Raw genomic sequence first — 27,242 nt, 5'->3', positions numbered from 1 at the left:
GTAACCTCATTGCTTGTGGGCAAATGAATCGTACTTAAACAGCAAACATTTTCTGGCAAACCTTTGACAAACCTTTTGATTCATATTGGTCAGGAGCAAAGTGACATCATAATGCAGCATTTTTGCAGTGCAAACCACTATAAACAGAGCTGTTGACTCAGTTTCTGTGGCATAACAAAATTACTGGTACTTAATATCAGAGAGAATTTGTTACATCAAATTTGATAACATGCTTTTGGTAGATACATAAGTGCCATGAAATAAGTCTGCAAATAAGTGTGCAAATAACTTTCATTTCAATAGTTCTATGCATTAATCTGAACGTTACATGTGGACTTGAAAAGCAAATGGTTGGGTTATTGCACAGAATGTGCGTCAATTATTTCAACTGCAGCAATCTGAACCCCGGAAGAAATATGCATTTTATTCTGAGAATCATTGCAATGGTTAGCAAAAGGGAAGAATAAATTGTAGATGCCTCAAATGAGATGTAACTAGCCAATCACACTTATTCTGCCTTGTACTTAGCTTCAAACATCTCAGGTATCATATTATCCAATGTATGTTAATGCATAGGAAACTACTAAGGCTGTGCCTTCTTACTATGAGTTCCTAACTGTGTTCCTAAAGACTTTGGCTGCAAAAACTAAAGACAAAGAATTGTCCTCATGAGAAAAAAAAATGAGTATCTGATTGTTCAACTCTATTTAGGACAATGTTACTCCATTTTCTTCTTGCATGGTTATAACAATCCTGATTTGGATTTTGGATGTGTTTTTTTGGTTCTCTGCTAAGAAAATCTAACTAACTTGCATGATCTGATAAGCGCAGCATTTGACTTTGTAAACTAATACAGAATTTTACTGGGAAAAACATTGGAAGAGCAGCATAGTCAAGGTCTGCTTCTCTACCCCACTTGCTGCAGACAGCACCTGTCGTGTAACTTGTTCCTGAGGGATGTTGCTGAACTGGAAAACCAGCAGTTTTCCAGCAAATAATACTGTATCTAATTTCACTTTCTGAAAAAATAGGGGTTTTGTTCATGAACTTACCACTGCATAACTGGGACTTCCTGGTAATTGTCCACAGCTGACATTCCTGCAGAAAAAATTTCCTCCTTTTCATTGTGTGCTCAGGATTGTATCTGCACAACGGTTTTTGTGAAAACACAGACACCTTGTAGAAAAAATATCCAAGCAAGTCTGGTTGTTAAAAAGGAAGCTTTAATGAAAAAAAAAAATGTTTTGAGGGTTATTCTATCTCTGCTGTTGTACAGGAAACCATTTAGACGACCAGGTTCTATCCCTTCCTTCTGTGGCATTGAATGCAAGTTATCAGTCAGAGATATAGACATTAATGACCTAATTGAAACATGCATCCGGTATAAGTCCAGACCACAATACCTTCTTGTCACAAACAGCTGATGTGCTGAAAGAATGCACTGAATCCCAAGACAGAAGGGAAAAAATAATTGGCATTCCAAGCATATTACCTTGGGCACAAAGAACGATAACATTATGTGATTTGTTTTAAACATACAAAACACTCATTGAATAAAGAATGTGCCCGTCAACATGATGCAAGGGTTAAGGCTGAGTTGCATTCAGCTCCATTTCATTGTTATTTGTTCATGTCCACATTGGGTTAACTCACTCCTAGTGGGATACTACATTAAAATCTCATTTCTTCTGAAGGGGTCCGTTCCATGATAAGGGTGAAAATGTATATTTTTTCTTGATGAAGCCAATGTGAGCCCAAATATCTTCTCATTTGCATTACAACGATTCCTTGGCATTCTAGTGGATGATACCTCCATCAATATCTTCTGCCAATCACAACCAATGGTTTGGAAGCAAAGCTGATGCCAACTTCATGAGTTATTTGCGTGAATGTTCACTGCTTAAAGGATAAAAATGGTTTGATGAGTTTCAATGCTGGATTTGTAAAGAAGACATAACCAAATGATCATTTGGGAGGCCATGTTGAGACATCAACCACTTTTGGGAGACCATAAGGCCTAGGAACAGAATTAGGCCATTTGGTCCAATTAGCCTGTACCATCATTCTAACATGTCTGATTTATTATCTTCTTCAACCCCTTTCTCCTGAATTCTCCTCGTAACCTTCCTGATCAAGAATGTATCTCTGCCTTAAATATCCCTGATTGCCTGGCTTCCACAGCTGCCTGCTGCAATGAATTCCACAAATTCGCCACCCTCTGAGTAAAGAAATTGCTTCTCACCTCTGTTCTAAAGGGACATTATTGTATTCTGAGGTTGTGCCCTCTGGTCCCAGACTCCTGCACATTCTCTCCACATCCATTCTATCTAGGCTTTTCAGTATTCAGTTGGTTTCAATGAGATTCCCCTCATACTTCTAAACTTCAGTGAGTACAATCCAAATGCCTTCAAGCACTCCTCATATGAAAACCCTTTCATTCTAGACATCATCCTTATAAACCTTCTCTTCACTCTCTCCAATGCCAACAGATCCTTCCTTAGATATGGAGTCTGTTGATTTTAGAAATGTTGCTTCACCTGGAAGGTCTGATCCTACTTCCCTATCTTATGGACAGGGCTGGAACTCACTGAAAGAAAACAATGGATTTGCTTGAGGGCTTCTCTGGTTAGGACAAGGGGTATGAACAGGACTTCTTTGGTTAGGACAAGGGGTATGAACAGGACACAAGTCCAGCCTACATTAGGTTCTGTTTTGGGGGGAGCTGAGAATGTAGACTATTGGTCTTCTGGAATAGAACATCACCAATCCTCAATAACTCCTTCACATCAACCTCGAGTGCCTTCCCCCTCCCATCTCTCACCTATCCTTCACTCAGCTATAATGCAGTGGCCTGTCAAACTGAAGCCACTATTCAATCAATCTTATCTAACCAGTGCCCATATCCTTCAGCTTTGCTCGTACCCTTTGGTTAACAAAGACATGTCAATCCATCCTTCTTTGGATTTAAAATTAAAAGTGACCTTATGTCAATTGCATTTTGTAGAGGGAAGATGAAATCACTGCCACGTTCCCTGTGCAGAAGTGTTTATAAATATCACTCACACCTGAAGGATTTGCTCCATTCTCAAAGCAAGGTCTTAGGTTTCGCAACACATCTAGTCCTTACATTGCAGAAACTGTGATCCTCAAACCTGCAGATTTCAGTGAGTGTGTTATCGTTCTTAATGAGTTAACCCACTAAGTCCAGTTATTATTCATTTACTATTGCGATCCCACCAAAGTTAACAATGATCACAGCACTTCAGGTTCATAAATCCTCAGCTTTATGGAGATGAAAAATGGAGCCTCATTTGTATCCTGCTCTGTTTCAGCCATTGTTTTAATAATCATGGATTATCTTTATAACCATCAATGATATTTTAATGACCATCCTGCATGAACCCCTGAGCTTATTTGAATGTTTCCTCCAGTAGATTCTAGCATCTCTCTCACTCTCTTTGAAATGTGGCTCTCCTTCATTGAACCTCCACTCCTTCTGATTGTATGCCATTCAAAAAATACTTTGTTTTGTTGGAGGGAGGGGGTTAAAATGGATCTACACTCAAATCCATTTGCGATGGTTTTCCCCTAACCAGATCACAAATGATCTAACTGATGGAAACAGTGCAGGAGATGCTCCAGGAAGTGCAGAGAAGCATTCATTGTGTCGTGATACCAGGCAATATACGATCCATACTCTCAGCAAGCTTTCATGGTGCAGATGGAACCACACAATTCAATTTGCTAAGCACCAATGGTAATATGTAATTTTGAGACTGCAATTCACAATTGCATTGTCTACAGACAAAAACCCATGAAATTCCAATTTCTACATTAATAACTTCTATCAGAATCCCAATGTAGAAACCATCAACAGAACAAACAAATGAACAAGGAAGTGAAACTAGAAAGTCTGCAGACCCTGTGATTGCAGGTGATACACAAAATACTGGAGGAAATCAGCAGTCCCGCAGCATCCATAGGAGGCAGAATATATATAACAAACATTTTGGGCTTGAGCCATTTGACAAGCCTGAATAAAAAGGCAGGGGGAGGTGGGAAAAATCCATGCCTACCTATGGCCTCTTGGTTGTTGGCCTGCGCTCCTCCCACCTAGCCCTTCTTCTCTCCTAACCCTGCCATTTTATTCAGGCACCTGCCTGCTTTTAGCTGTTACCTTGACAAAGAGCTCAGGCATGAAATGTTCATTATATATCTTTACCTTCTAGATCCTGCAGAGCTTCTCCAGCATTTTGTATATTAAATAAATGAGGAACCACAAAGTACCTTGTCGACCCAGCCAGCAGTAAGATTGTGGTACTTCCTACCCCATGCTAAGGAGAATTATACAGACCCACTTAAAAAGAATGTGGGACCGGTGACAAATGGTGATCAAGTAAGTTAAAATGCATTAGGAGGATCTTTACATGGAGCATGAGGAGCAGCAAACAGCAGATGGGCTGAATGGCCTATTTCTTTGCTGTGAATTCAATGTAAAAGTAATGAAGAGAAGTAACCTGTGAATTTCACTACTGGTCTGATTCATTATGTAAAGGATGAGCAGTACATAAATTTAGTATGATTGTAAATAAATTGCAGAGTTACAGAAATGAAGGGGATAGAAGAACAGCAATCCAATACTAAACAAGGCGCAAACTCATAAATAAAGCTGATACCAAGATAATACTAGAAATACCCAGTAGGTAAGGCATCGGTGAAGAGAGAAACAGAGTGAATGGTTCAAGTTGAAGCCCTGTTACAGATTTCCAGCAGCTGCCATTTTTGTACTTTGCAGTAAATCATTTTGGAGTCCATTAATCAATGCGGAGAATGTTTGGTTCAAGCAATTCTCTAAGTAGTTAGAGAGCAGTTATTTCATGTGTTGCAAGTCACTAAGAGAAAGCAGGCAAAAAAAAAGGGCTTGGAACCAATAGGGCTGAAAATTATCTTGATAAGGAATTCCTCCCCTGGTGCGTGGAATCAAGTGAGAGAGACAAAAGCATCTCATGTTTCCTCATTCGTGGCCACAAAAGACCAGGTTCATGGCCAAGAACTGAACAAAGTGCCATTTACAAATCAACCCAGCCAATGTCGATGCTCTGCTATTGTGCCATTATTGATAAAATATTTAAACAATGTTTCTTGATTCTTGCAATCTTACAAGGCTATGCTGGAAATCTGCCCACATTGGGTTCTCGGTTTCACAGCACCTGCTTGAAATGTTACTCAATGGTTTACACGGAAGCTAGGTTTCAGGTTAATAGGGAATATTTAAAGACTCAAATAACTTTTAACTTCAGCGAGTGGGACCAGGATCGATAGGTATTTGATGTCTGGTAGATTGGGCTAAGAGGTTGATTTCTGTGCCCGTTAATTCTCTGAGTGTCAAATATTGTTTTTAGAGTTCAGTTTATTGTCATGTGCATAGTTTTGCACACTATCCAGGCATTGCAAAGACTCATTACTCTCATTTTAGATTTAAAATCTCAAAAAAACTGATAAAACAAGATAAATCATGACTACTGTCAAATTGGATGACAAGCATTTGACCATAACAGGAAAATGCAATTCATTCACAGGGGCTTCCTGAAATAACCATTGAGTATATATCAGAATCAGAATTTCAGAATTAGAATTTATTGTCATGAACATGTCACAAAACTTGTTGCTTTGTGACAGCATTACAGGTGCAACATTGCTATAAATTACATTTTTAAAATAAATAAATTAGTGCAAAGTAAGAGAAAAAGTGTCTGTGGTTCATTGTCAGTTCAGAAATCTGATGGCAGAGGGTAAGAAGCTGTTTTTGTACTGCTGGGTATTCGTCTTCAGGCTCTTTTACCTCCTTCCTGATGGTAACAGTAAGAAGAGGAATCAATCTGGACCAACACCAACTCCACCCATTCACCTCACATGACCGAGACTGATGCCAGGACCATGGAGTTTGTAAGCGTACTGAGAAAGTGTTTGTGTCCAAACAACGCTACATCAGCGCCAGAGATCCAGGTTCGAATCCGGCGCTGTGGGTTTTCCCCATATTTGCGCAGGTTCCCTCTGAGGTCTCTGATTTCCTCAGTCTTCAAAACATACTGGGATTATAAGTTATTTAGGGTATTTTGGCGGCATGGGCACATGGGTCAGAAGGGCTTGTTACCATGCTGTATGCCAAAATTAAATTAAAAATTATTTGCAGCTGATGGGTATAGAAAGAGTAAATCTAGCAGGTTTTTTTTTTACAGTGAGATGAGGTGAGACAAGAACTAGAGGACACATGTTGAGGGTGTGAAAGGTGAAATGTTCAAAGGCAACATTTGGGGGGAACTTCAAGCAGAGAGTGATCAGAGTGTGGAGCGAGCCGCCAACTTAAGTGATGAAGGCAGCTCAAATTCAGATGATACATGATGGGAGGAGTCCGAAGGGCAATGGTCCAGGTGCAGGTCGGTGGAACTAGGCAGAACAGTAGTTCAGCATGGAAGAAATGGCCCAAAGGGCCTGCTTCTATGGCTATAGAATCCTAAAGTTCTAAACTAATCTGCATGGAAAGAACTCGACGGTATTCATTTTCTTTCTGCTGAACTGCCTCTTTCCATCAAGGTGTCTCCACTATTTTCTAGCTCCAGAATATCTTGCACATTATTGGATGCACTTGTAGATCATTGGATTCTCTAAATGTTTGGGCTGAAACTTGGGCTTAAATTATACTTTCAGAGTATATCCCTGGGAACAGCCTGTGAAGTTAGCTAACTGAGAGGCGAGATGATTAGTGGGCTGGTTGATTACTGTGGTTTTTCTCTCAAGCAGGGTGAGTGATTGGTTATCTCAGTGAACAGTTAGCTAAATTATTGACATGACTGTTCACAATGACATGAAATACTAACTCAGTTTCTGCCACCAGAATTGTTGCCTTACCTGGAGGGTATCTCCAGAATTTAACTTTATGGACAGTTGTTTGAATGAGATGTGTGCTTATTTCATGTTATGCATTATGTATTTATGTGTTGGCTCCATGGTCCTGAAACACTGTTGCATCTGATTGCATCCATCTGCCCAAAACTTGCTGGCCTTCCAGCAGCATTGTGAGGGAATATGTTGCTGACTGGCACATTCCAGACTGCTGGGTACAAGCAGAGGGGATGTGGTGAGGCTTGGCATAGCCAATGCAAAAGCTCCATGGGGAAGAACACACCATTTGGGGTAATTTGCCACTGAGCATTGAGGGACTGAGATTGGTGGGGAAGCCCTACAACCATGGGAGGGAAGCCCTACAAACCATGGGAGGGGGCCACAGGAGTGGCTTTGAACATAATAAGATGTGCTAACATTACTATGTCTAGAACCAACAACAAATGTGTACACTGGCCAACACAAAAACAATATAAAGAGCATCTTTTGTATCTATATTTTTACTCTGAAGTTTATTTGTGAAATTTTTAAAACATTATCAAGCCATCCATCCAGTTCCTGTGAGATCAGTTAAGATAACAGAATTGTGTATCCTGGGTAAAACACAGGATTCTGTTGACACTGTGGTTAAATGAAAAAAACACACAAATGCTGGAGAAACTCAGCAGGTCAAACAGCGCCTTTATGTAGCAAAGGTGAAGATACATCCCCAATGTTTTGGGCTTGAGCCCTTCATCAAGGTGTAGGGGACTGTGAGAGATGTCCAAACAAAAGGGGGAAAGGGGGAGTGGGGGGGGGGGTGAGGGTGGGAGATGATAGGAGGAGGGGGGGATGTCACAGAAGAGGGGAGGAGAAGTCTAGGCTAGGTAGAGAGAGAGAAAGGAAGTAGGAACTGGAATAACCAGTTAAAGGGGAGGGGGGAGTGAAGGCAAGCTGATTAGTGGAATGCAGTGAACTCGGTGTTCATTCCCCAGGGTTGGAGGGTGCCAAGATGAAAAATGAGGTGGTGTTCTTCCAATCTGCGGGTGGTCAGGGTGGGGTAGTGTGAAAGGTTAAGGACAGACATGTGAGCTTGAGAGTGTGATTCAGAATTGAAATGGTTGGCTACAGGGAGGTCATTTTTGTTGCGGACAGAGAGGAGGTGCTGGGCGAAGCGATCTCCTAATCTACGACTGGTGTCACCAATGAAGAGAAAGCCACAGAGGGTGCACCGGATGCAGTAAATGAGTTCTTTGGAGGTACAGGTGAAGTGTTGCTTCACCTGAAAGGTCTGTTTGAGACTTTGGAACATGGTGAGGAAGGAGGTGTAGGTGCAGGTATATCACCTCCTACAACCACAATGGAAAGTGCCGGGGGTGCGATGGGTGGGGAGAGAAGAGTGCACAAGGGAGTCACGGAGGGAGTGGTCCCTATGGAAGGCTGAGAGGGGAGGAGAAGGAAAAATGTGTCTGGTGGTGGGGTCTTGTAGTAAGTGCCAGAAATTCTGCCGGATAATGTGCTGGATGCGGAGGCTGATGGGGTGGTAGGTGAGGATGAGGGGAATTCTGTGTTTATTGTTTCTTGGGGTGAGGTGGGGCTAGGGCAGATAAGTGGGGAATGGAGGAGATGTAGGTGATGGCCAAGTTAATATTGGTGGAAGGGAAGCTACGTATGTGGAAGAAGGCAGACATTTCAGAGGTTCTGGACAGGAAGACCTCATCTTGGGATCAGATGCAGCAGAGATGGAGAAATTGAGAGAAGAGGATGGAGTCCTTGCAGGGGACAGGGTGTGAGGACATGTAATCCAGGTAGTTGTGGGAGTTAGAGGGTTTGTAATAAATGTCATCCTAATGTCTGATACAAAATATTCATTCACTTTCTCTGCCATCTCCTTGTCTCCCATTTCAATTTCTCCTGTGTCACTTTCTATTTTTTCTATGTCTACTTAGGTCAGTATTTTACTTTAAAAAGGCTCTTAGTATCCTCTTAGTAACCTCCTTTCTTAATTCATCTTTTCCTTCCTAATCACCTCATTAGTTGTCTTCCCTAAGTTTTTAAAAGTTTCCCAGTCCTTGACCTTCCCATTTATTTTTGTTTCCTTGTCTGCCCTTTCTTTTGCTTTTCCTTTGGCTTTACGAGGCTCTAAAGGCTGTGTACGGCCCCTCACCCCAAGTCCAAAGCCCGCTGCGCAGCTCAGACGGCAAAGTCCTCCTCAGCGACAAGATCTCCATCCTCAACCGATGGTCAGAACACTTCCAATCTCTTTTCAGTGCCAACCGCTCAGTCCAAGATTCCGCCCTGCTCCAGCTCCCTCAACAGCCCCTAAGGCTAGAGCTGGATGAGGTTCCCACCCTGGATGAGACATATAAGGCAATTGAACAACTGAAAAGTGGCAAAGCAGCAGGTATGGTTGGAATTCCCCCAGAAGTCTGGAAGGCTGGCGGCAAAACTCTGCATGCCAAACTGCATGAGTTTTTCAAGCTTTGTTGGGACCAAGGTAAACTGCCTCAGGATCTTCGTGATGCCACCATCATCACCCTGTACAAAAACAAAGGCGAGAAATCAGACTGCTCAAACTACAGGGGAATCACGTTGCTCTCCATTGCAGGCAAAATCTTCGCTAGGATTCTACTAAATAGAATAATACCTAGTGTCGCCGAGAATATTCTCCCAGAATCACAGTGCGGCTTTCGCGCAAACAGAGGAACTACTGACATGGTCTTTGCCCTCAGACAGCTCCAAGAAAAATGCAGAGAACAAAACAAAGGACTCTACATCACCTTTGTTGACCTCACCAAAGCCTTCGACACCGTGAGCAGGAAAGGGCTTTGGCAAATACTAGAGCGCATCGGATGTCCCCCAAAGTTCCTCAACATGATTATCCAACTGCACGAAAACCAACAAGGTCGGGTCAGATACAGCAATGAGCTCTCTGAACCCTTCTCCATTAACAATGGCGTGAAGCAAGGCTGTGTTCTGGCACCAACCCTCTTTTCAATCTTCTTCAGCATGATGCTGAACCAAGCCATGAAAGACCCCAACAATGAAGACGCTGTTTACATCCGGTACCGCACGGATGGCAGTCTCTTCAATCTGAGGCGCCTGCAAGCTCACACCAAGACACAAGAGAAACTTGTCCGTGAACTACTCTTTGCAGACGATGCCGCTTTAGTTGCCCATTCAGAGCCAGCTCTTCAGCGCTTGACGTCCTGCTTTGCGGAAACTGCCAAAATGTTTGGCCTGGAAGTCAGCCTGAAGAAAACTGAGGTCCTCCATCAGCCAGCTCCCCACCATGATTACCAGCCCCCCCACATCTCCATCGGGCACACAAAACTCAAAACGGTCAACCAGTTTACCTATCTCGGCTGCACCATTTCAACAGATGCAAGGATCGACAATGAGATAGACAACAGACTCGCCAAGGCAAATAGCGCCTTTGGAAGACTACACAAAAGAGTCTGGAAAAACAACCAACTGAAAAACCTCACAAAGATAAGCGTATACAGAGCCGTTGTCATACCCACACTCCTGTTCGGCTCCGAATCATGGGTCCTCTACCGGCACCACCTACGGCTCCTAGAACGCTTCCACCAGCGTTGTCTCCGCTCCATCCTCAACATCCATTGGAGCGCTTACATCCCTAACGTCGAAGTACTCGAGATGGCAGAGGTCGACAGCATCGAGTCCACGCTGCTGAAGATCCAGCTGCGCTGGATGGGTCACGTCTCCAGAATGGAGGACCATCGCCTTCCCAAGATCGTGTTATATGGCGAGCTCTCCACTGGCCACCGTGACAGAGGTGCACCAAAGAAAAGGTACAAGGACTGCCTAAAGAAATCTCTTGGTGCCTGCCACATTGACCACCGCCAGTGGGCTGATATCGCCTCAAACCGTGCATCTTGGCGCCTCACAGTTTGGCGGGCAGCAACCTCCTTTGAAGAAGACCGCAGAGCCTACCTCACTGACAAAAGGCAAAGGAGGAAAAACCCAACACCCAACCCCAACCCACCAATTTTCCCCTGCAACCGCTGCAATCGTGTCTGCCTGTCCCGCATCGGACTTGTCAGCCACAAACGAGCCTGCAGCTGACGTGGACTTTTTACCCCCTCCATAAATCTTCGTCCGCGAAGCCAAGCCAAAGACCTTCCCTCATCACCCACAATCGTCTCATTTTTCCACTCACTATTTTCTTTCTTTTTGGTATGTACCTGTTCTGCACTTTCCTCATTTCGCACATAAACCCCGGCCATCGTTACCTTCCTCATTAGTGTATTTTTCTAATCAACTTTGGCCAGTTCCTCTCTCATGCGACTGTAATTTTCTTTACTTCGCTGAAATTCTGACACATCAGATTTTAGCCTCTCCTTTTCAAATTTCAAAGAGAGCCCAGTCATATTGTGATCACTGCCTCCCAAAGGGTCCCTTTACCTTAAGCTCTCTAATCACCTCTGGTTCATTACACAGCCCCCAATCCAGAACAGCCGATCCCCTGGTGGGCTCATCAACAATCAGCTCCAAAAAGTCTTCTCTTAGGCATTTCACAAACTCTCTCTCCTGATGTCCTGTACTGACCTGACTTTCCCAATCTACTTTCATGTTATAATCCCCCATAATTATCGTAATGCTGAACCTCTGACATGTTTTATCTATTTCCAGTTGAATGTTGTAATCCACATCCCAGCTACTGTTTGGGGGGCCTGTATATAACTGCCATTAATGTCCTTTTACCTTTACCATTCTTTAACTCAACCCATAAGGACTCTACCTCTTCTGATCCTATGTCCCTTCTTTCTGATGATTTGATATTGTTGTTTACCAATAGAGCCACACCATCCTCTCTACCTCCCTGCCTATCCTTGCGATACACATGTATCGCAAGGATACACCATTCAGCTCCCAATGACATCCATCCTTAACCACCACTCAGTAATGGCCACAGCATTGTACCCTCCAACCAAGGTGTACAGCAACATCAACCACCTTCTTTCTAATGCTGCGTGCATTTAAGTATAATACCAATTTTTGTAAGTTTTGTCATCCCTCCGGCTATTATTTTGTCTCATCATCTGCCTGTCATCCTTGCTGCACACTATCCTTGCTTTACTGCTGTTTCCCCCTTCTTTAGCCCTAACACTCTGGTTCCCATCCCTCTGCCAAATTAGTTTAAACCCTCCCAAACTGCTACATTAAACCTTCCCACCAGGATATTGGTCCCCTTTAGGTTCAGGTGTAACCCATCCTTTTTGAAGAGGTCGTACCTTCCCAAAAAGAGATCCCAATGATCCAAGACTGAAGCCCTGCCCCCTGCACCAGTTTCTCAGCCATACATTTATCGGTCTGATCTCATTATTCTTGCCCTCACTAGCACATGGCACAGGCTGTAATCCTGAGATTACCACCCTGGAGGTCCTGCTTCACAGCTTCCTTCCTAATTCCCTGTATTCCCTCTTCAGGGCCTCCTGTCTTATCTTACCTATGTCATTGGAACCAACATGTACCAAGACTTCTGGCTGTTCACTCTCTCCCCTTAGAATGTTCTGGACCCAATTTGAGACATCATGTATGCTGGCATCAGGGAGGCGACACACCATCTGGGTTCTTTTATCAGGCTCATAGAATCTCCTCTCTGTCCTCCTCACAATGGAATCTCCTATCACTATTACATGCCTCTTCGCCCTCTCCGCTGCGGAGCCATGGCCAGTGCCAGAGGCCCAGTCCCTATGCTCACCCTCTGGAGTTCATCCTTCCCAATACTATCCAGAACGATAAACTGGTTGCTTAGGAGGATGGCCACAGAGGTGTTCTTTACATACTCCCTGTGGCTCCAATCTAACTCTTCTTCACTCTCCTTAATGAGCCGTAGGTCATCAAGTTGCAGCTCCAGTTCCTTAACACTATCTCTTAAGAGCTGCACTGGGTGCACCTGGCACAGATGTTGGCATCATGGAGGCTCAGTGACTCCCAGAGATCCCAGATCTGACCCTCAATACAGAACACCAACCCTACAGTCATAATGGTTAAACTATGAACACTAATAAAATCGAACATGTTAGAGGAGCAGCTTTCCAACATAAGAATATAGAACCAAGAACACTACAGCAGAGAAGCAAGCCATTTGGCCCATCTAGTCTGTGCCAAATTATTATTCTGCTGAGTCCAATTGACCTGCTCCCGGGCCATAGCCCTCCATACCCCTCTCATCCATGTGCATGCCCAAATTTTTTTTAAATGTTGAAATCGAGCCTGCATTCACCATTTCAGCTGCCAGCTCATCCCACACTTTCACCACTCTCTTCATGAAGTAGTTCCCCCTTTAAACATTTCACCTTTCACCCTTAGCCCATGTCCTCTTGTTCTTATTTTACCCAACCTCAGTGCAAAAAGCTTCTTGTACTCCTCATAGTTCTATACTCAGATATAGGCTGTTGTCCATCCTGAACTCTTCAGAATATTGCCAAAGTCTCAGCCTTTCACACTTGACTCAATTTTTCACACTGCTTCAGTGGAGGGCAAACACCTCTCCAGAAACTTGATGTGCTTTCATACAGAGCCAGATGTAACGCGCTGTACACCATAGGTACATCAACACACTTTTAACATCAAAAGGCAAACTGCAGCAGGGTGTTTGTCTGTGGCCACGCAAACATTGACATTAACCACCAAATCTAGGGTGAATTCAATCAGGTGCAAAAGGTTTTTATTTACTCTAATATTGCCTTTAACTTTGGCACTTGTACACAGAGCAATCAGAAAGTTTGTAACTCACTGTTGGCACTTGGGGAAATAACAATTTATTGGCTACGTACATGACACAAGAGCAATGCAAATCTTGGCTCAAGTATTTTGGATGGGGTCCAAATTTAAAGCAATGTTATCTCTCGAGTAGTCCGGATTGGAACTATTCATTCTCAGAAAGTTTGTGCTTTAATTGTTGTTTTCAGTAATGATTAGTGGATCAAAGTATTCCAGTTTCAGGTAGAATAAATCTGCTTATCGGAACGCACAGTGAGTCAGTGGGTTATTGTCACTGAGTGGCTGTTGAGGTCCACTGGTGCAATTCTACCATGGTTACAATAGCAGACTGTTTATACTCACACACAGGAAACAACGAGAAGAAAACAGGATCCGAATGGCTCCGGCTTCACGAATCCAAGAATTCTAGGAAGTTTTTGCACTTTAAAGTGGCCTTGTGGCCTGTTTGATGTCTGCAACCCATAAGGTCAAGTGATGTTGTGTTACTACGGAAACGCTTCAGAAATATGCAGGTCTTCACAATGAGCAATGTACACGCAGGCTCAGTACTGGTGCTGGAGACTCAAATGCTTTCATTAGCACCTTGTGGAAGATCAACCGACATGGCATTGTCCTGTGTATGCGAGAAAATAGGAGCATGAGTCAGCTCTCTGCTTCTCAAGGTGATCACACTCCTGGAAATGGCTGCTCTGTCATTGGCTTTACCTCCTCAGCAGCAGAGTTTTAATTATTCCAAAAAGTTAAATTTCATTCTGACAGTGAAGGAGACCATTAGGCCCATTAAGTCTATTCCTGCTTTCAGAGAAATCCCATCAATCCCATTCATCTACTTATTTCCTTGGAACTTGTACTCTCTCGCAACCCCACCTCCTCCTACACCCCCGATTCTCCTGCCTGCTTATGGTGGTAACTTAACAGTAACCAAATAAGCCATCAATCCACATGTCTGTGGGAATGAAAAAGAAAACTACAAGCAGCTAGAAGGAGAACAAGTGGACTCCATGCTGTTGCGTTTAGGAAAGTATCAGGTTCAGTGGGTTCACTGAGAGACAAGTCTAGGTACAAGGGTTACAGTTACAGGCAACTTTATTGAACACACAGGAGACAAACAGGGGAGAATGCAAACGATACTCAGTTACACTACTACTAAACAAATATATTGACATTCACATTGGACCCAGGTTGGATTCCAAAACCAGTATCCGCCTATCTTCTATATGCTCATGCACATTCTAAAGACAGGGTCTTTCAAATACATTCCCGGTTCTCTGTACTAATGGAGGTGCATCTCTCTGAAAGCACAGATCTATGGCAGTTCTATGGCTCAGCTTAAGTGTAATGTACACCCTACCCGCGACTCTTCCAGTAATGTCCACAGCAGCGACCTGGTATGGAGCAATGTTCGGGGCTTGAATCATGAGGCAGAGAGAAATAAACGTGCTGGGCATTGATGTCTTATATAGTTCTGAGCTGGGCTTCTAGCCAAAGACGATCCTAAGTCATTTAAATTAGCCAATGGCAAGGTGTGCACTAATGGACGGCCAGATTCCAACCTTGATTGGCAGGTGATGTGACTTCCAAATAAGTTTCAGACAGGAGAGATGTGCATCCCTCCCCAATCTGCTATGTTCCAAACAGAGAGGCCATGTGTTCCTACCCAATCCACATATAATATTTCACCCCTCAGAAGTTACCTCACTCCCCAATCACTACAAACAAAATGACTAACTGGTTTCTAGACAGTAAACTCTATGTAACATGTTATAGCCGCCAAAAAAAAGTGTTTAAAATTATGCAACTCAAGTGGATCAATATATAGACAAGTCCCTTCCGTACGCTGGACAAGGAACGTTTTCAAACTCAATGACAACACCTCACCAGCTCACCCCTAACCTCAACCAAACAGGGTCATTGTATTTCCAATGGAGGAGGGTGCTGTGGGAACTGCTCCCCAGTGTTAGAGGGGATGGAAGAGAAAGAAAACTATCTATTTATTGACTTGCAGGCTTGTGATCTCCAGTTTAGCTGGGAAATGTATGCAGCTTTACCCCCAACATCCATACGCAGGCAGCACAAGGTCATCCATGAGGTGCCAGAGCCCTCTCTTGGCTTGTGCATCTCATGCCTTGGCTTCGCATTTGGGCGCTCCCTCAGCACAGAGCCAAGATGCCCAACACCATGCTATCTGATGGTGAGGCAAGGGATAGGCATACATCCAGGGTGTACCCATATACTTGTGGGAGTGGTCAATTTTTCTGGGCTGTCATTTGACACCAGGATGTCATTCATATTTGTGTTCTTTTTAAGTGGGTGCCACAAATGGCTGTGTTGGTTCCCTGTAATGAAAGCCAGGAGGAGTCAGGACTGAAAGTTGGCCAAATTGGTAATTTTTAAATAAAAGCTCCTGAAGCGCCTACCCCATGAGGAGTTAGATTGTTAATGGGAGTGATGGGGGGTGGGGGGGGAGATGCTGTCATTGCTGAGTGATGTATACAATATTTTCTGATAGTAAGTGATGTGTAACATTGTAATTATGATCTGTAACATTGTAATTAAAAGCTGAAACGACAATTTTTTGAGTGTGCTGAGAGACATAAGCGAAGTGTAGATACCACAGCTCAGGGTGCAATTAAAAAGAAATAGGTCCATTACAAAGGCTGTATTTGGAAGGTGTATGACAAAGGATGTGGCCGTTGTTAAGCTGGAACGTCTATAGATAAGATGACCATAGCAATAGCTTTTGACTGTTTTCTGAAAGTTCTATGCATAACTCATGACAACAACTCCTTGCTGCTTAAACGAACCAGTGCTGTTGGATGGAATCAGTGGTGGGATCACAGCAGTCTGTTTTGATGAGCATTTCGTAGACCCTCACATTGAGAAGAGGAACAACTTGATGGGTAGTCTTCCTCTGTAAGTGGGGACAGGGGATGTTTGGGGGAGCTCAGAAAATAGATTAGTCAGGGGCCACCTCCAGTGGGGGAGGACCAGAGAGAAGGCTGGTCCAATTTGGAGTGGGTGGCGCACAAGAATCTCCACACCCACAGGACTTTCTCTGCAATGCTCTCTCCAGAGACCAGCATTGTGACATCACCAAACTTCACTTCAGCCCTGCAAACATGAGCGAGTGGCCCCTGTTCCATGTACTCTGATCCCTCCAGGAGGGTAAATGGCTTCCTGCACAGTTTTCCCAGTTGCCAGTCCTCTGAGGGGCCAGACCACTCCTCTAAGGTTGGGTCATGCGGTGGTGACTAAATAGCCTGCCAACGCACCAGTCACCTTTGCTCTCTGGGAAGTGGTGCTCGCAGGCACCCCTGTAGATACCCATGATCAGTGCCCACTCCCTAACAACTCATGACCCCTCACCAACGGTTTTCCACTGCGGCCACCCACGTAGGCCCATTTCTAGAGCAGGGAACCTGGCCCGGGTCACAGTCACCACCTATTCCCATAGGGTGGTGCCATCATCGACTCCTTCTGGCAGTGCCCGCAAGGCATTTCCAATTATCTGTTGTTCAGACAGACCACTCAGGATGCTCACTTCCCATTGAGAAAGGCAAATATTGGGAGCCCCTCATCCCACAGCCATGGGAGTCGTATTCGCCCAGCCACTGGTGGTATCAGTCCCCTCGCCTGGTTAACTCCTTAGCAGATTAATCCCAGGACTCTGTAATTTCACAGTGACTATACATGTGCCTACCCAAGTTCTCCCCATTTTCAGCTACCTCCCTGTTTTGGAGGGTCAGCAGGGTGCCCTCGAGGTAGACCAAGGACTATGTAGTCACTGGTAGGGCTTGCAAAGACTCAGGGACACAGCCATCCATCCATACATACCCATCCCCCAAGCACGTGTCAATCCCCTCCCCCTCCTGGACAATGGCTTGGTCTTTGCTTGGGTCAAGCTGCCAGCCAGACCAGTGACCCGCTTACAGTTGCTGTGTTTCAATCAGCTTGGTAGCTGCCTCCATGATTTTCATTTCTAAGTTGGTCGCTCACACTTGGGCAGTCTACACTGCTTCCTGTAGTGCACAACAGTGTTGCTGCAGGGATTTTATCTCCCTATCTTTCTGGGCTGCCTGATTATTTAAATCAGATGTGATACCCACTGGTGCCTAAGTAAGGATATCAGTAACATAGGGCTGGTCCCGGGAAATCCCAATTCCTCCAGGAGGAAGACTATCTTCTCCCTGTGGAGGCCCACCCTATCGATCCAGTCGACTGGCATGGCGTGACTTGCCAGACATGCCACCAAACAGCTGAACCCCTGATGATATTCCGACCCCAGGGTTCCTTTACTAGCTGTGGGTCATCTCCTCCTGGCCCTATCAGTGAGCATGTACACAATAACGCTTGCAAGCTTCTGTATTTCGGTTCATGAATTCTTCTGCAGAGAGTAGTCATTGATACATCCACATCTGCCACCTAACCAGTGTTTCTCATCTGTTGGACAGGCGTTTGGAGATTTTTCTTCATTTTAATGAGAATTCTTCTGTCATAGGGCAGAGGAGGTCTTCCCTGGAATAGTAAAACCTTTAAAATGACTGAGCTCACCAGTACACTCTATCTTCTTAATGATGTTCCAAACTGTTGAATTTGGTCATCCTAAGGGTTGGACAATGTCTCTTGCTGTTTTATACTGTATTTGTTTTACAGCCTTATAATGGCTTCTTTGACTTTCATTGGCACAACTCTGGTCCTCATGTTGAAAAATGGCAACTGCACACTCCAAAGGTGATCCAAAGCCTCAAGCAACTTAGTTCTCTTAGACCTGCAATTAAGTGAAGCAATTAAATATAACTCAGTACTCGCAGACACCTGTGAAGCCAAATGTTTCAAACATTATGGTGCCCTGAAATGAGGGGACTATGTGTAGAAAGTGCTTTAATTCTACATTTAAAAAAATGTAGACATACGTGGCCCACAAGTCCATGCCACCTAATTACACTCAATGAACCTACAATCCCCAGCACGTTTTGAATGGTCAACCCAAAATGTGTAGAAATAATCTTGAATAAACTCTGGAATGTGTACTTTAACTACGTTTGAATGTTTGATTACAAATTTAAAACTATGGAACTCAGGGGAAAATAAAGGAAATAAGTGTCTTTGTCCCAAACTTTATGTAGGGCACTGTATGTCAAATCAGTAAGCCTGTGTTGATTCCACCTGCAAGGACTCTGGCATCATTACTTGAGGAGGGCAAAACTACATACAGTGAAATCTTCAAGACTTCAGAGTCAATTTTGTGCAGGCAGAAGCCAAAAATTACTATAATCTTTACAAGAAAACTATAACATCACAATTACAAATTCTGGCTCCTTGGATCAAGGGTGCCGCACAAGTAGATGGGGTGGTTAAGAAGACATATGGTGCATTGGACTTCATTACTCAGGGGGAAATTTACCAGGATGTTGCATCGACTTAACTCGTGACCTATTGTGGACACACAACATCTCCTCATTTGTCAGCGACTGCACTTCCCGAGAAGACTGAAGTGGGCAAGACTACAGGCCACCATTTGGTCAACCTTCTATAGGAGCTCTATCAAGATCATCCTGGCCAGCTGCATCATAGCACAGAGTAATGGATCAGCGGTAAATACACAGGTCCATAAGAGTGGCAGAGAAGATCACTGAAGTCTCCTTCTCCTCCCCCCCCACCCCACATCGAAGTGATCTACCAGGATCATTGTCTGAAGAAGGCACGCAAAATCATTGAGGACCCCTTCCACTCTGAACACAGCATCTTTCGGCTGATTCCATTGGGGAAGAGATACAAGAGTATAGGAGCCAGCACCACCAGGCTCTAGGCTGAGGAACAGCTTCTTCCCACAAGCAATGAGAATGCTGAACAACCAAAGGAACTGCTCACACCAACCATCCAAGACTTTCATATTCATGAAACAATGTTTATTTATTTATTTGTAGAGATGAAATACTTGTTCTGCATATGAATTGTTTGTCTGTATGTGAGTTATGTCTGGTTGTGTGTCCACGTGTTTTGCGCCAAGGACCAGAGAACACTGTTACATCTAGTTGTACTTGAACAATCAGATGACAATAAATTTGAGTTGATTTGAGAACATGTCTTTTGAAGCAAAGTTGACAGGGCTAGGGGTTTTCTCTTTGGAGCATCAAAGGATGAGAGGTGACTTAACAGTAGTGTGTAAGATTGTAAGGGCCATAGATCGGGTGGACATACAGCACTTTTTTTTCCTGGGGCAATCACAAATACCAGAGGAGAGTGGAGGAAAGTTTAGGGGAGGTTAAAGACATGTTTTTTTACACAGAAAGTAATGAGTTCTTCGAATGCATTGATGGGAACTGTGGTGGAGGCTTGTACAATAGGAACATTCAAAATTCTCTTAGGTAGGGACATAGATGTAAGAAAAATACAAGGAATGAGTGGAGAAGAACTAGAATAACCATATAACTACTTACAGCACAGAACAGGCCAGTTCGGCCCTACTAGTCCATCCGTAGCAAATCCCCACCCTCCTAGTCCCACTGACCAGCACACGGTCCATACCCCTCTAGTCCCCTCCCATCCATGTAACGATCCAGTCTTTCCTTAAATGTAACCAATGATCCCGCCTCGACCACGTCTACTGGAAGTTCATTCCACATCCCCACCACCTTCTGCGTAAAGAAATTTCCCCTCATGTTCCCCTTATAATTTTCCCCCTTCAATCTTAAACCATGCCCTCTAGTTTGAATCTCCCCCTTTCTTAATTGAAAAAGCCTATCCACATTTACTCTGTCTGTCCCTTTTAAAATCTTAAACACTTCTATCAAGTCCCATCTCAATCTTCTACGCTCCAGAGAAAAAAGCCCCAGTCTGCACAACCTTTCCCTGTAACTCAGACCCTGAAATCCTGTCAACATTCTCGTGAACCTTCTCTGCACTCTCTGATGTGAAATAGGTCAGCACAACATTATGGACCACAGACTAGAAGGGCTGTAGTATTCTATGGTTCTGTACTGCGCTGTGCATTAATGTTCTATGTGGTACATGACATATGTAGTTGATTTAATTTCATATTTCCTTCAGCCTCCGTGGAGTGTTTCAGGATTTGCTTTTCTTTTCTTGTTAGCATACTGTGATAGTACAGATCTATCACCAATGTATATAGTGTATCTTCTTCTTTGGCTTGGCTTCGCGGACAAAGATTTATGGAGGGGGTAAATGTCCACGTCAGCTGCAGGCTCGTTTATGGCTGACAAGTCCGATGCGGGACAGGCAGACACGGTTGCAGCGGTTGCAGGGGAAAATTGGTTGGTTGGGGTTGGGTGTTGGGTTTTTCCTCCTTTGTCTTTTTTCAGTGAGGTGGGCTCTGCGGTCTTCTTCAAAGGAGGTTGCTGCCCGCCGAACTGTGAGGTGCCAAGATGCACGATTTGAGGCGATATCAGCCCACTGGCGGTGGTCAATGTGGCAGGCACCAAGAGATTTCTTTAGGCAGTCCTTGTATCTCTTCTTTGGTGTACCTCTGTCACGGTGGCCAGTGGAGAGCTCGCCATATAACACAATCTTGGGAAGGCGATGGTCCTCCATTCTGGAGACGTGACCCACCCAGCGCAGCTGGATCTTCAGCAGCGTGGACTCGATGCTGTCGGCCTCTGCCATCTCGAGTACTTCGACGTTAGGGATGAAGGCGCTCCAATGAATGTTGAGGATGGAGCGGAGACAACGCTGGTGGAAGCGTTCTAGGAGCCGTAGGTGATGACGGTAGAGGACCCATGATCCGGAGCCGAACAGGAGTGTGGGTATGACAACGGCTCTGTATACGCTTATCTTTGTGAGGTTTTTCAGTTGGTTGATTTTCCAGACTCTTTTGTGTAGTCTTCCAAAGGTGCTATTTGCCTTGGCGAGTCTGTTGTCTATCTCGTTGTCGATCCTTGCATCTGATGAAATGGTATAGTTACAGTATCTAGACTGTGCTTGCAGCGATTGGCTGAGAGCTTAGCCACACCTACTGTCTGGGCCTTAAAGGGTTGTGTCTCTAGCCAGGTCGGATCATTCCGGACTGGTCGGCCACCTGTGAAGAGCTCCTGTCTTTTGCTAATAAAAGCCTTGGTTTGGATCAACGTCTTTGATTCTTTCGACGAGCTCTACACATAGGTTATTAGGTCGGCACAACCATGGGCTGATGTGCCTGTACTGGGCTATAGATTTCTATACATTGGCTTTGCTCTTCTTCTTCTTCTCTCTCACTTCCCCATCATTCTTAGTTCCTTGATCTTTCACATATTTGTCAAAATATATCCAAAGCTCCACCATCTTCCAGACCAGAAAGATCCCACAGATTAAGCTTTCGTTGGGTCATGTTTGAAGATGAAGAATTTCTACAGCGATGTGTAAAATACAGAGGATTTAGGACAGCAGAGAAACAATGCCCCAAATGGATATTTTTCATCTGCAGGTTTCTGCAGTCCTCTCATTTTCCTGGACTCACTCATTAATATTAACATCTGAGGCTGAGTTGAATTCAGTTCATGAGACCTCGTCGTCAACACCCATAGGGGGTAATGTTCTCAGGGGAGGCTTCCTGGGGGACCACTGATGCTGGAATTAGAAAATTCAGGTCAATGGCACAGAACATGCTGTCATTCCAACCAATTAAAGTTCAAAATTAATTCTGCCAACTCACCCTGTGGGTCCTGAGGCCGATAAATTTGCCTTGGAATGTAGAGTCCTTATTGTATTTAACAGCCAGGTCATAGTCCGTGACTTCTAGGAATTTTTGATCCGTGTCTCATCCCACAAAAATCATAAAGTTGTCATGTGAAGGTGGGAAATGTTTGTGTTATTTTTAGCTGCATTTAATTCAATGCCCACAAGCCAGTCTCCAGCAGTCCACAAGATTTTAAAAGTTCTTCCAACTTTATCCTAAAATTTCTTCAAACTTCGTCTAAATAATAAGGAATTAGTAGAAGTCAGTGCCAAACTGAAATGTCCTGTCAATAAGTGTGCTCTTTCTCTGAATACAGTTGAAGCTCTGAATGCATTTTGTCTTTGCAATGATCATAGGGAGAACATACTTTTACAGACAGCACTGAATTTAAACCCAGGTTGCAGGTGCTGTCACAGTATTGCACGAACCGCTACAGTAACCACGCCATCATTCCTTTCTCATTTTGTTTTTAATTGTTTACTTTCTCCGACAAAAATTCTGCAAGAATAGGGATCTTTGAATTCCATAATGTTGTATTTCTGCTACTGGAGATCCTGCACCATGGGGGTAGGGTGTACTTAAGTGGCACTTATACGATTCCTTTCAGAATGTGCCCAAGCACTCTCCAGCCTACACGTTGGTTATGAAATGGAGCCACTGCTTCAGTGTAGGAAAAGCAACACTCATTTATGCACAAAAAAATCTCCAAATATAATGGGATAATTACCAGGAATATGGATTGATGGCTGGCTATGAGTGACTTGTGGTTGTAGTTGTGGACTGCTGGAGACTGGCTTGTGGGAGCCAGATATTGGAACTGGGTTTCGAGAGGTGCTGAGAGAAAGAAGTGTTCCCAAAGGGCCTTAGGTGCTGAAAACTTCCTGATCATATCGAAGGTTTGGATCAGCAGCTCTGGTTGCCGATAGATTGAACGGGGTCTGTGCAGCTACAGAGACTGCAGGACCAGTCCTGGAAATCCACGGACACTCTGAAGGGACTCTCTTTTTGTTCTCTCTCTTATTATTGAAGCCGCTGGGCAATGCTTATGGTGACACTATCTTTAAGCAGGTAAAAATTGGCTTATATTATCCATATCACAATTTTTTGTATTAATTACATGACAATAAAAGAAAGCTTGACTATTATAAAGTACCAAGAATAACCTCCCCACACATCTTAACAGTGTCATGAAATCTCTCACATGGGCTTCAAAGAGCAGCTGAGGCCTTGATGACACAGTTCATCAGATATACACTACCTGTGGCTGTCTAGCACTTTATCTGTCCTTGTAAGGAAATCAGCTTTGATTTTGATAAAGTCTCTAAACTGAAACAAAGACACAATGCCCACAAATACATGTCATCTGCAGAATTTGATTGCTGCCAGCTGAACATCACTGATCTTTTCAGCCACCTCTGCTCCTTATATTAAATTAAATTCATAAGGGTACAATTTATCTTTAAATTTATCTCTATCTTGTCCCAAGATAGAGTTCTGCTTGCCAGGTTGACAACTGGAGAATTTAGGTACATGTGTTCATGATTCAGATGTTGTCTAAGTGGTTTTGCATCAAAATTATTAACCTGAAATTCCTGGGAGCTTAAAAGAACATTCTTTTCTACCCTCCAACCTGTTACCTCTTTCCTGGTTGCCTGTGTTCCTCCCCCTTCCCATCCCACCCCTTCCTTTTCATTCTGCCTGACTTTCAGCACTTCTGAAGAAGGGCTCAAGCCCAAAACGTTGACTGACTTTTGCTTTCTATGGATGCTGTGTGATCTGCTGACCTTGTCTAGTATGCTGCCATGGAGGCTTGAATCTGAGCTCACATTTCCACAATGCACCTTTTCTGTGTTGTGACACTTGAGCTATCTTGTATAAGGGAAAACCACCAACTGATCTGCAAAAAAACTTTAGGAGGAAAATAAATGAAGAAGAAAACCAACCCTTTAATAGGTGTGGGTTATTTGGGTTGATTCTCATCCAACAATGCATCAGCTGTGCTTTAATTTGGGATTTGCTTTCTTTGTATTTTAATTGGTGTGTTCAAGACACTGTTAAGTCTCATTTCCAAAACCTTGTGTGGATGAATAATGTGGTGACTGTGCTGGAAAGCAATGTATCGGTACACATCCAGCTAAAGGCATTCGATTTTTAGCCATGACTTTGGGCTAACCAAGAGTTAATGCCTGAACAGCATTTAATTTAACAGATCTTTAAGTTTCCAGTTTCTTAAAATATTCTGACTGACAATGCCTTGCTTTGATATTGTACCTGTGTCAGAAGAAAGGGAAATGTATGGATTAGAATTTATGAAATGCTTTCATCAATTTTCCCAGTGCTGAACAGCCATCTTTCCAATGTTACAGCTTCTTTCTGAGACAGACTCTTGGTGTTAAGGATGGCTGGTTTTGAGGTGGCTTTTGAGGCCAATGTGAAGGCTTCAGGCTCTGGTTGGGCATCTGGGTGGGTAGCCTCGAGAGGTGGTGACCTCAACTTACTTCAGGCCTCCTTGTGCACCTGACACCTGACCTTCTTGGTGCCTTCCCAAATCCTCCTTACCCACCCCCCCCCCCCGCACCCCTCATCCTCCCACCTCCCTTTGAGAAGGCCACAGAATGCGGATTCTCATGTTGGAGAAGATAGCACACTTCTTCAAGGAGGCTTTGAAAACATCCTGGCATATTTTCTTCTATCCACTTGATAATCTCTTCCTGTGATGGAACTCAGAGATTTGGTTAACCTCACCAGAATCGGGTTCCATTGTTTCCATCTCTTCTTTACCCGATCCTGTTCTACTTTTCTTGAACAATCCCTAACTCAGTGGTCCCCTCCTCTATCTGCCTCTTCATCTCTCCCACTTTCATTTATCAATTTTTGGTCCTTCCCCAAACTCCTCTCCTCTTTATGGTTGCTATCTTACCTTCTCACTTTCATCTTGACAAAGGACCCTGATGCAAAATGCTTGACTGACCATTTATCTCCTTGGATGCTGCCTGGCCTCCACAGATGAGGCCCTTCATCTTCTCTTCATACACTCAAAATTACAGCATCTGGAATTGTCCTTCTCAAAACTTAGAGGAGCACCTGTTTCAGTAACATAGAGTTGGGTCTGATTATTTTCAATGTTGACTGTTTAGTTTTCTAGCAGTTTGAGAGGATTTTGCAAGGACAGCACTGGTGGCATCCTGCCATGCCTTGCAGTGTATGCTGGAGGTGATTCAAGGATCATCTGCTTTCTAGCCATCCTTGTTTCCTGTGCCTCATTTGAGGCCCCACAGATTGGCAGTGACTGTAGCCCAAGTATTTAATAAATGAGGGAGAGAGAAAACAAGAAACTAAAGACCAGTAAGCTGAACATCGATACATAGGCTTCCAAGGTTATGTACAGAAATTTGACTTTTCAAGTTGGTCATAATAATAATAAAATGGGATCCAGCAAATGCTGGAGGTGTGGATTCAGAATTGGCTGGTGGCTGACGAGGCCAATGTGGGACAGATACGCCCGGCCTCAGCAGCTGCAAAGAAGATTCTGTTCTGGGTTTGGTGCTGCTATGTCACGGTTCTTCCTCCATCTCCTTTTGTCCTCAAGGACAGCCCTGCATGTGTTCTTGAAGGAGGAGACAGACTGGTGAATGGCGTGTCACCAGGGCACATGATCGGGGGCTAGAGCAGATCACTGGCAATGGTCAATGTGACAAGCGCCAAGGGATTTCTTCAGAGAGTCCTTGTACCACTTTTTCAGAGCCCCTCTGTCATGGTGACCAGAGGAGAGTTCACCATACAGCACAATCTTGGGCAGGCGATGATCCTCCATCCTAGAAATGTGCCCTGCTTAGCATAGCTGCGTCTTCAACATCATGTTCTTAATGCTGGTAACCTTCGAATACTTCAATATTGGTGATGAAGTCACTCCAGTGGATGTTGAGGATGGTGTGGAGGCAGCGCTGGTGGAAGCACTCAAAGAGTTGTAGGGGGTGATGATAGGTGACCCACGACTTGGAGCTGTACAGGAAAGTGGTCAGTACAATGGTTCTGTACACACTGATTTTTGTCCCTTTCTTCAGATGCTTATTGTTCCAGACTCTTCTGTATAGCCTGCCGAATGCTCTGTTTGCCTTTGCCAGTCTGTTCTCAACCTCTTTATCTATCTTGGTATCAAGTCATATTTATACATTCCCATTAATGGACATTTGTTCTCTCAATACCCCACTTCAATCCCTGTGACACCTTATAATTTCTCCCCCCTCTGTTGTTTGAGGGATGTCCCCTCAGTCTCTTCCCCTCAATTTCCTGTAATGGGAGGACTTGAGACTGTTGCCTTTCCCCACAGCACTCTTGCGCTGGCTGCACCAAGCCTCTGTGCATCTCTCAGCACATATTCCTGCAGCCGGGAATGTGCTAGTTGGCAGCATTCCCTCTCTGACATTTCCATGTGTTGAAAGACCAACAGATTCAGGCAGATCAAAGTGTGTCTTTCGTTGAGTTGATGGTCTTCCAGCAGTTCTAGATGTCTGACTCTGTACCACCCCAGGAACAGCCCGTAAATTAGAGAGTCCTCTGTCATGTTGCTGCTGGGTATGAACCATGACAAGGACCCTGCATCCCTCTCTACACATTCTTTAATCATTTGCATCTGCAAAGAGGTGGGTGACTGTCTTCACTCTACCGCAGTCATCTTGAGGATGACGTGCATGGTTGGTAATGTTCCAATTGTATAGCAAGGATCTGACTAACATATAATCTACAAAATAATTATCCTTTTTTTGTTAAAGTTTGGAGCCTGTATATGGATTGGATGGGTACTAATTCTTAAAATATTTTCCCATACATGGGTGGCGTGGTCCCCAACCACGACACATTTAAATGTATTGTTTTAATTATTCTCCTCCATCTTGGATGTGAAATAAGGAAGATTTAGATTGCATACGTACATACA

At 44.0% G+C, this 27,242-nt stretch overlaps 1 long non-coding RNA gene across 1 annotated transcript in view; it reads right to left on the bottom strand.

The window, feature by feature from the left end:
- Positions 1 to 17,448, bottom strand: part of LOC138752792 (uncharacterized) — a 30,815-nt gene extending 13,367 nt beyond the window's left edge. The window contains exons 1-2 of the long non-coding RNA XR_011350940.1: positions 16,440 to 17,448; positions 13,978 to 14,248 (exon numbers count right to left, since the gene is read on the bottom strand). This is a non-coding gene — a long non-coding RNA (uncharacterized lncRNA). The remainder of the gene's footprint in view (positions 1 to 13,977; positions 14,249 to 16,439) is intronic.
- Positions 17,449 to 27,242: the final 9,794 nt, after the last annotated feature.

The sequence above is a fragment of the Narcine bancroftii genome, chromosome 1 (assembly GCF_036971445.1).
Source record: "Narcine bancroftii isolate sNarBan1 chromosome 1, sNarBan1.hap1, whole genome shotgun sequence".
In the NCBI taxonomy this organism is placed as follows: domain Eukaryota; kingdom Metazoa; phylum Chordata; class Chondrichthyes; order Torpediniformes; family Narcinidae; genus Narcine; species Narcine bancroftii.
The sequence above is the reverse complement of the archived record's forward strand: the minus strand, read 5'-3'. Positions and strand labels throughout refer to the sequence as shown.